At 36.8% G+C, this 10,506-nt stretch overlaps 1 pseudogene; it reads right to left on the bottom strand.

Moving 5' to 3' along the window:
* Positions 1–6,924: 6,924 nt before the first annotated feature.
* Positions 6,925–7,798, bottom strand: LOC108379965 (uncharacterized; annotated as a pseudogene).
* Between the last annotated feature and the right edge of the window lie 2,708 nt (positions 7,799–10,506).

Below are 10,506 nucleotides of genomic sequence, written 5' to 3'. Positions count from 1 at the left end.
GCGCGCACTGCTTACCACTACACCACAGCGGCCGGCCATATTTTTAAGTATTTGATGTTATTTGCTTAAAATGGCTCTAAACTGCATCGACGAACGAATTGTTGGCAATTCAACTACATCACAGGCGTACATACGCTCTTATTTATAAACTATTAAAGCTGCGACGCTTATAAAGCGTATCTCGTTACAATGTAAGCGGTGCGGTTTATGGACGAGCCAGGTCCTTGAAGGCACTAGCGGCTTGCCAGTAGAATACCAGTAAATTGATGAAAAGCAAAATCCGACCAATTACTCAGCACTGATTGCCTTGTCCGCGACAGCCTTCGACTCAGCCAACTCTGCTGAGCATGTGGTGAGTGCACTTTCGTTGATATCAGATTACGCTTCAGCTTTGCGGCACTGCTGCTTTATTGCCATTTTAAGCCAAGTCTGCGCTGAGATATGCGACTCGTCGGTGAGTACTACTTTGCCTATTGTTGATGACTTGTAAACCCGGCGTAATACTTTGTAGGCCTTCTACGGTGCCTTGCCTGGCGTGTAATTTGGCTTGGCGATAGTTTGCTCTGCCAAAGTATTGGCGCTGCAAGTGTTAGGGGCGCAGCATAGAACATTTTTTCGGCGTTTTGTATAACTAAATGATTTTTGCAAAAAAATTAATGAGGATTTTTTGTATGATTTGTAGTTACTTGCACAAATGCAATGCTACGAATGATGTTCTGTTACTGGTTACGCTGGATATTTATTTATGTGTTTGCGCATGCGCCAAATATCCCCTATGGGAGAGATCGAAGTGAGCTCAACATGTGCCGCCCAATGCCCGTATGCAGTTTTCGATGCATTTTTCTTTTTGCTAATGTAATTTGAGAATTTTACTGAGTAAAAAATGTTAGTTTTTTTATTATTTAGCTGTTTGTTGCACTTGAGGACAGCACACTTCGCGATGGTATTAAATGTATGTAAAGGAAATGAAATTCTGGCCTGAATTATGCTGGAAAACTTCGGAGTGCCACCGAATCTTATTGGCAAGGGGTTAGTTAGTTGACACTAGACTGTCCAGGAGCAGTCCACATGTTGCCATAGGAACTCCTATAACCTTTATGTAAGCAAATTAAATGGCCATGCAGTTTTCAGCAATGTCTCTGTGCCATGAAGTTCAGCTTTGCATGAGATCTAAGGGGAGTTCTTGAAGGAACATACATCCACCAAAAATGTCCAATCAACTTCTGCCGATCCGTGAAAATGTCAACTGTACTCGTTCCAGAGACTTCAACTCTCTTCTTCACCCCTTAGGTGGAGGAGTTAAGAGAAGGATCTAAGCGGAGCCAGTCTTGGTGCGTAACCATTCGTTTTTTCAGATATGACCCCGACGGAGCCTACTGACTTATCCTTACCCGCAACTAGCACGTTAAGAAAAGAATCACGCGATAGAGAAAGTGTTGTTTGGGGAGCCATTTGAACGCGCTTTAACGGCTTAAATATATTTTTCTAATGAATTCTACCAGACAATTACATAAATGGCTTGATTATAGTTTCATATAGTTAGCAGTGTTATTAGCAAGTCCGCAGCTGATCTCTTTTTGAGTGAGTTAAAGTACCCTCTATAGATCATATTGAACGTTCAGACGCCACGAAGCATTCCAGAAATAAGACTAACTAGTATTCCATTTCCGGAAATGAGGCTGCAGACGAGTTAGTCAGAGAGGGTTCTACATTGGTGTCGATCGAGGACCGGATCTCACCCACAATTGGAGCCTTATATAGAGGCATATTTCTCCACAATCTTCAGAAATCGGATCAAAGGTGACGCACAGCGGCAGGATGCTGTATATCCAAACTCATGTGGCCCATGCACAACCCTAAGAGAACACACAACTTACTGAGTTAACCCAGATCTGACGTTGTAAGCTTTGTAGCGACTCTTACTGGGCATTGGCCGGTTGGTACCCACACAAGAAGGCTGGCAATCGCCTATAACAGCTTCTGTAGAAGCTGCAGAGGCGAGAATGAGCAGGAAACAGTAGAACACAGTCTTTGCAAATTTACAGCTCTAGTTGGGAGCAGAAATACCATGCTAGAAGCGTATGAGTTCACATCGTTACGAGAGCTATCTGGTATAAGTCTTCACTACATACTCAACTTCATCAACCACGCCGGTGGGTTCTAAAATATTCATTTGAGGTATATGGTGTCAAAATGGCACTAAGCTGCAACTTGGGCGTACTAGTTTTTCCGCCACCATTCTAACCTAACCTAAGACTTACAGGGCAATTCTGGCAACTGTCTATCAACTCACAAAAGNGGCACTAAGCTGCAACTTGGGCGTACTAGTTTTTCCGCCACCATTCTAACCTAACCTAAGACTGACAGGGCAATTCTGGCAACTGTCTATCAACTCACAAAAGTCTTTCGAAAGACAAAAGTCTTTCAACTCTGGCAACTATCTTCAAAACCCTTTACTGTCTTTCGAAAGACTAATTGAAAGACCTGCATAACGAGCTGGTCTTAGCGTTATTCTGTTTATCTTTTAATTGTTTTAAAAATTAAATCAAATAAAAAAAATATATATATATATGCATATTTCCATTTTTTTCAAATAACAAAAACTAAAAATTAAATAAGAATGTATTAAAGAGAAACAAAAAAACCATGTTAAAAAGCATAAATAGATTAAAAGATTTAAAAAATTTTAAGACAGTAAAAATAAATGTTTCTTTTTAAAACATTAAACAACATTAACAATAAAATCAGAAAACTAAATGAAATTGTAATTATAAAAAAGCAAAAAGTTTTTTTTGTTTAAATTAATCGAATAAAAAAAAAATTTGTTAAATAAAGATCAAATGAAAATTAAAAAAATATGTGTATAAGTATTTTTCTTTTTAAGTAAATGAAATTGAATAATTAAAAGAAATTTAAGTTAAAAAAAATAAAAAGAAAATAAATAGAAAAAAAGNCAAAAAAACCATGTTAAAAAGCATAAATAGATTAAAAGATTTAAAAAATTGTAAGACAGTAAAAATAAATGTTTCTTTTTAAAACATTAAACAACATTAACAATAAAATCAGAAAACTAAATGAATTGTAATTATAAAAAAGCAAAAAGTTTTTTTTGTTTAAATTAATCGAATATAAAAAAATTTGTTAAATAAAGATCAAATGAAAATTAAAAAAATATGTGTATAAGTATTTTTCTTTTTAAGTAAATAAAATTGAATAATTAAAAGAAATTTAAGTTAAAAAAAAGAAAAAGAAAATAAATAGAAAAAAAGAAAAAAAAAATACGCTCGCCGAGGACTCGAGTCTGTATCTCTCAAATGGCAAACCAGCGCAGTGCGCAATTGACTGTAGCGACTTTTAGAGCGGCGCAAGTGCTTTTTGGCAAAAGAGCTTTTCGCCATGAGCCTTGAATGTGGGGGATTTTTTTCTAAAGCTGAGATCACACGATTGCCGCAAATGCACCAATCTGAAACAATTTTTATTGTGCTGTACTGGAGCACAATAAAAAAATTGTCCCAATCAAATTCTGTACAGTCACACGGTTGCCTCTTTTTATACAATTTTGATTGCCGCAAGTTGGTGAAAATCAATATAGTGACAATTATCACACGATTGTTCTAGCATGCGGCAATCGTGACAATAAGATGTTGCGCTGACTTCTAAAATCTGTTTTGTTCTTTGTTGTGTAAAACTGGCGTATTCGTAAAAAAAAGAAAATTGCATCTAATTTATATATTGTGGGCCCATTTTATGCATATTTGTTGTTTGAAAGCAAAAATGCAAAAACTTGAGCCCAATGAAAACTGATGCATTTATTTAGAAGTTTGAGTGTACAGTTTTTTTTATTTTTCCACGATAACTGCAACGTNCTGACTTCTAAATTCTGTTTTGTTCTTTGTTGTGTAAAACTGGCGTATTCGTAAAAAAAAGAAAATTGCATCTAATTTATATATTGTGGGCCCATTTTATGCATATTTGTTGTTTGAAAGCAAAAATGCAAAAACTTGAGCCCAATGAAAACTGATGCATTTATTTAGAAGTTTGAGTGTACAGTTTTTTTTATTTTTCCACGATAACTGCAACGTGCCGCTGTGGTGTAGTGGTAAGCAGTGCGCGCTTTCACTCCGCAACGCCTGGGTTCAAGCCCTGGTCAAAGAAACATCGCAAAAAATATAGAAAAAAGGGTTTTTCTTAACAGCGGTCGTCCCTCGGCAGGCAATGGCAAACCTCCGAGTGTATTTCTGCCATGAAAAACAGCTTCTCATATAAATACATTCGCCCTTCGTAGTTGGCGTAAAACTGTAGGTCCCTCCGCTTTGTGGGACAATATCAAGGCGCACGCCACAAATCGGAGGAGAAGCTCGGTCAAACACTAACATGTGTGTAAGCGTCAATCTATTATTATTATTATTAACTGGAACGTGCTAAATATGTGGAGTTCAAGTTACAAGAGTTTTCTTATTAATTTTGGTTATTTATTAATTACAAGTAAAATAAAATAAATACAAATTTCAAATTTATACAACAATTATAAACATTTCTTTTAATTTGGATTTCTAGAAAAAAATTTGTTATGCAGTTTACAAAGTAATTTACATAGAAGAAAGTGCATAATACCGCCTGCTAAAAAAATTATCATATCGACAGGATTTTTTAGCAACTTCAAACTTGCACCTTATTGTACTAAATTTTAATGAGGTATAAAACTGAATAACATTTTTTTTTCTAGAAATCGAAATTAAAAACCATGCAATTGTGTTCAACAATTTAAGAAATTTTTATAATTTTTGTATAAAGCTTGCAATTTATGCGGTTTTTGTTAGACAATGAGCTATACTTTTATAGAAAAATAATGAACACTAAATAAATAGAAGATGTACATAGCTCAGTGGTTAACGCTTCTGACTTTGAACATCGAATTCGCAGGTTCGATCCCTGCTGAAGTCTAGAAAAAGGAAGTCTGATGAGGAGATGTGGTGATCTCCGAAATAGTGCTATAACTTCTACCGCTTAGACTTTTTTGCTTTTTCAATTTTTCCTAATAAACAATCGTGGTACAAAGCTCAATAAAATATTAAAAATAAAATATTAACAAGCCACAATAACATTGACAAATACATAGTTTAGGAAGAGCCTGCCTGAAACTATACAAAAAAGCAAATAAGCAAATGGATGTATAGAATTGACAACAACAACCACGCTGTCGAGTTTAAATAGCGGCAAATCAGCTGCACTTGATAGTAGTTGGTTGAATAAGGAAAATGAATTAGCAACAAGAGTTTACGGGATGTACATAGCTCAGTGGTTAACGCTTCTGACTTTGAACATCGAATTCGCAGGCTCGATCCCTGCTGAAGTCTAGAAAAAAGAAGTATGATGAGGAGATGTGGTGATCTCCGAAATTGTGCTATAACTTCTACCGCTTAGACTTTGTTGCTTTTTCAATTTTTCCTAATAAACAATCGTGGTACAAAGCTCAATAAAATATTAAAAATAGAAGAAAAGTAGTCAAAACTGGTCAAAATGTTGAGGTTCTACCGTTTCGTCGTGGGCTGTATTGAACTTTTAAGTTTTTGTTTTTAATAAATTTATACTGTCATGGCAGTTCGCCAATTGGTGACATAAAATATCTTTCGTATTCTTCTCGTAAGAGTTTTGCTTGTGGTGGTATATATCGCAGATTCCGTCATGGGACTTCAAGAAAAATTATAATTTGAATACAAATTGAATTAAAAGTTAGTGATTTTTGGACACAGAAGGAAGAAAAAAAGTAAATTATAAATAAACAGCCTAAATATTGTTGTGTATTGTTCACTTCAATTACCGCACAAGAACAAAATAAATATTGCCGCAATTTTGAAATTTTCATTGCCATATGATTGCCAATCGAGTTATCACACGATTGCCGCAAGTGGGTTGTATTTGATTGGGCATTGTAAGCAAAATATCGGCCTCTATTGCCACATGATTCAATTTATTGTGAAATCACACGATTGGGGCATAAAATGAGGCAATTATTGGTGTATTGCGGCAATCGTGGGATCTCAGCATAAGACTTTTGTAGATAACAAAAGTCTCTCAAACCATCTTTCTATCTGTTTTTTATTTGTCATACGAAAGACTTTTTACTATCTTAGGCAGAGTTTCCCTGTAAGTTCACATCAAGCTTAGTCAGGGCATTTTGTTAAAAAGGTAGCGATATGCATAAAATAAGTAGTGGCGGCTAATGAACTTGCAATGAGCGAACTGACTTTAGAAAACCAACTTTAAAATGCTAGAAGTTCTATCACTAAAGATCAACACAGTGTAAAATGCACTCATTCTAGGCTGAGTGGTTTAGTAAGTAAAAGCTTATCTTTTTACTTTTTTACCACAACTTTTGCTAACATAAATGAAAGAAGCAGCCAAGATGCGTAGGAGTGTGCCTTGTTTGGATAAAGCGATCAAAACAGTATTTCAGCAAATTTTGCAATACCTATCAAACTTTCCGCTATCAAACAATTGACAGAAATATCTGAAAATCCCTAGTCTAGAGGCCACTAGAGGACGTCATAAAAGTTTTAATCTTTTTTAAATTTTTTGCGAAAGTAACAAAATATTTAAAACCACGTAAAACTCAATATAAAAATGTCAACTTAAAACAAAGATAGCTTCTCATTACTCTTCAATTTTGAAAATAAACCAATATTCAAAATAGATATTTATCCTTATCGCTAGCTCCATGTGAATAAATCGTTCCCATAGTTTAACAAGCGAAACAAAAACAAATTGGGAAAAACTTGTTTTTGTTTTGCTTTATAATTTTTGGGAATATTTGTTCACATGGAATTCGTGATAAGGCCGAATATGCTAAATGCTTAAGGATCCAATAAAGAAGAATAGAAATTCGTTTTTGTACAAAAAATATGTTTTAATATATTTTCTATTAAAAATAAAAATTTACACAATTTCTGTTACTTAAAAACTAAATGGAAGACAATTGATTTCTTAAAATTAAAGCTTTCATATATCGACGATGCTTCTGGTAGGCCAGTCCACGCAGTGTTTCCAAAAGTCTAGAAGCACACGCGCAGATCGATTAAGGGCTCTAAAATGGATCGCCGAAGGGATTGTTGGCAGTTCGACTGCATCACACGCGCACATACGCTAAGCTGTATACATATAAACTAGTAAAGCTGCGACAATATAAAGCGTTTCTCGTTACAATGTAAGCGGTGCGGTTTAAGGACGAACCAGGTCCTTGAAGGCACTAGCGGCTTGCCAGTAGAATGCGCGTAGCATCCGGGAATAATCAGTAAAGCGGCAAACAGCAAAATCCGGCACCATTACTCAGCAGCGATCGCTTTGCTTGCTGCAGCCTGCAACTCAGCCAACTCGTTGAGGAAATTCTCATACTCTTCAGCGCTGATTGCTGAGCAAGAGCAGAGTGCATTTACTTCGCTTAGAACGGCGGCGTCAGCTTCGCGGCGCTTCTGCTTCTCAGCTACTTTCAACGACTTCTGCGTTGTGATTTGCTGCTCTGCCTTGTTGATTACCTTAACCGATGTGGATGGCTTGAAAATCACGGCGCAACAACTTGAAAGCCTTGTTGAGTGCCTTCCTTGGTGTATATTGCGGCTTGCTGTTGATGGTTTGCTTAGCCAATTTGTTGGCATCGCAAGTATTCACGAGCGTAGCGTAAGACAAAGACATTGTTTACTTTTTTTTTAAATTTTACGAATTTACTTGAATTTAGCTTCAGTATTTCCAAATTTACTTTGCAGTTACTTGCTTGAATGCAACGCTACGAATGATGTCCTATCGCTCATCAACTCGACTTTTTATACGTTTGCGCATGCGCGAAACTACCCCTAAGTGGCTCGAATAAGCAGTGAGCAGCGCACTGTAAATACCCTCCTGACCAATCAGCGCACGCATAGCCGGGCAGGTGTAATTTGATTTTCTTTCTCCATGGCTGTGCTCTTTTCATTACCTGCGCCTGACCTGCTCTGACGTATTCTCCCAACCTTAACGCACACAATTAGTGTATTTGTTAAGGTGTCGCGACGCTGAGACTGTCCCTGATCCAATGCATTTATCCCCGCTACTTTGTTATAGTTAAAGCCTTTGTTGATTTTTTTTTTAATTTTTTTTTTTTGGAAACGAGCGATCCCTTGCACGTGTGCAAAGGGATTTTTCCTGCATGCCTACACACACTCCGCTGGTGTTTTCGTGTGTTTTCCTTGCTTTCTACCTGCAATGCAAAAGAACAAATAATTCAGATTAAATGGTAATGCTGAAAACGCATAGGGCATATCCTTTCTTTTCTATGCATATCAGCTATTTTCTATGCTGATCGTGGGAAAGTAAAATACATTTTTCGAGTTTGGAATTTTCATAAATCTTTTGTTGATTTTTTTCTCTTTTCCAGATTCGTATTTCATTTTAAGGTAATTTGAGTTGCGTTTCGGTAATTTTCATTCAGGGCACGCATTTATGAAAATTAAAATGCTGTACACTGCTGCGCTGCCGATGATCAGGTGCGTAGATATTGAGCGATGCTGCTATTGTACGTTCTGCTCATTTTGACCGTTACAATTCGTGGTGCGCATTTTCAAGTTAATCGGCAATGCATTTTTTATGCTCGATCATCAAAGCGTATGTGCAGTGATCTCTGAATTGATCGTGGTGTTGGGAATAAGGGTTGCAGTTTTCAGCAATTGAAAACTAAAAATTGTGGGCAGGACAAGTGTTATACCCTCGTTAAACATATGTTGCACTTTCTTATTTTTATGATTTAGAATTTTTTTTTGTACGTTTTTTTTGAACTTGTGCACGTAGCAAATGCAGGCTGACGATCGGCGCGGTGGTCGCTGCGTGGCACTGCTATGAATTTATTATTGAGGATGGGAGAGCGCATTGAAGCGAATGTTTTTATATAGAATATAATTTAAAAATTCCGTACTCAGAGTTTATATTTAAATACTACTTTGAAATTTAGGAAAAAGTTTGGTTTAGAGAAAATGAGGCGGCTCATAAGCTTCAAATGCTAGTTTGTAGGGGTAACTCATATGATATTAAGCCTGGAGGCGCTAATTAGGCTACCAGCTCTATATTATTTGTTAATACATATGTATGTATTTGTGCCCCCAATTTGTGGCAGATTTTTTGCTGTTGTCACGAAAGTTGAGGAATCTACAGTTTTAGGCCGCCTCGGAACGGAAAATTTTTTTATATGAGAAGCTTTTTCCCGGATATATACATAGTACAGTCAATGTCGCTCTATTTGTAGGTGTACTTGTAGTTATTTGTACCGGTTACCTATTTCAAAATAATAATAATAATAATTTTTGACGCTTACACTATTGCTGAGTGTTCTTTGTGAATAACTAATTTTTAATTATTCGATATTTAATATGAACAAAGCAAGAAGAATACTTGTTTAATAAATTGTTAAATTCGCTTTATTCTTTACATATTAAAAAAGGGCAGGACCACTCCGCTTTGTTTAAAATTGATAACCGGCACTAAGAATTCGGAATTTTCAAAATTGGTAACCGGTTCGAAGAAAGCGATTTCCATTTACTCGTTCAAACAAGTCATAATTAAATCACCAGAATTCTGCTGGACTTCTTATAAAATAGCTATTTAATGTGGACATATTCTAAACGAGATGGCATCTAAGTATAGCATAAGTGTGGTTTGGGTTCCACTATGACTTCAAAGCGATTTTGTCGGACTATCAAACATAAGAAGCAATACAAAACCAACACGCTCGTCAAATCTGGCCCAGACTCGATAAATATTTTTTCCTCCTGGTAATTGGAATCATCAGTGGTCATAGCCTAGTAGACTTTCCTAGTGGCCTTTCCAACAAACGACTTCTGTTGCAGCTGCCGAGACGAAGAGGAAGTCGGAATGGTATAACACTTTCTTTGCCACTGTCCGATATTGACGGAACTAAGACAACGCTATCTTAACTTAAAAGTTTTATAAATGAAACGATTTCGGGACCGCTGTGAGGCTGTATTGTCACAACTTGCCCTAATGCAGTTCGCCATAAACAAAATCCTTTGATAGTAATTTTGAACACGCTATTGTATCACACCTACGGAGTCCTTTACTTTCAACTTCTGAGAATGAATAGTCATACTCCTATATTTGAATTACTACCCTACTGAATGGCAGCAGCATTGCAAGTAGTGGAGAAGACGAACTCGAGCCCTCCAGTCGATGACGATGGAGGCGATGTTCCACAGCCTGACTATGACAAGGTACGATTTGCAATTACGAGGCTGAAAAACAACAAAGCTGCTGGACCTGACGCCCTGCCAGCTGAGCTATTCAAATATGGCGGCAAGGAGCTGATAAGGTGTATGCAGTAACTCTTATGCAGAAAATGGTCAGATGAAAGAAAGGCGACCTCGCCATTGGCGTAAGCTACCGGGATCAACCTTCTAAGCATAGGTTACAAGGTCTTGTCGAGTGTATTGTGTGAAAGACTGAAGCCCACCGTCAACGAACTGATTG

The sequence above is a fragment of the Rhagoletis zephyria genome, unplaced genomic scaffold, assembly GCF_001687245.7.
Source record: "Rhagoletis zephyria isolate East Lansing unplaced genomic scaffold, Rhagoletis_zephyria_1.1 Rzeph_scaffold_17848, whole genome shotgun sequence".
In the NCBI taxonomy this organism is placed as follows: domain Eukaryota; kingdom Metazoa; phylum Arthropoda; class Insecta; order Diptera; family Tephritidae; genus Rhagoletis; species Rhagoletis zephyria.
Note: the sequence above shows the minus strand (reverse complement) of the source record. Positions and strands in the feature narration are given on the sequence as shown.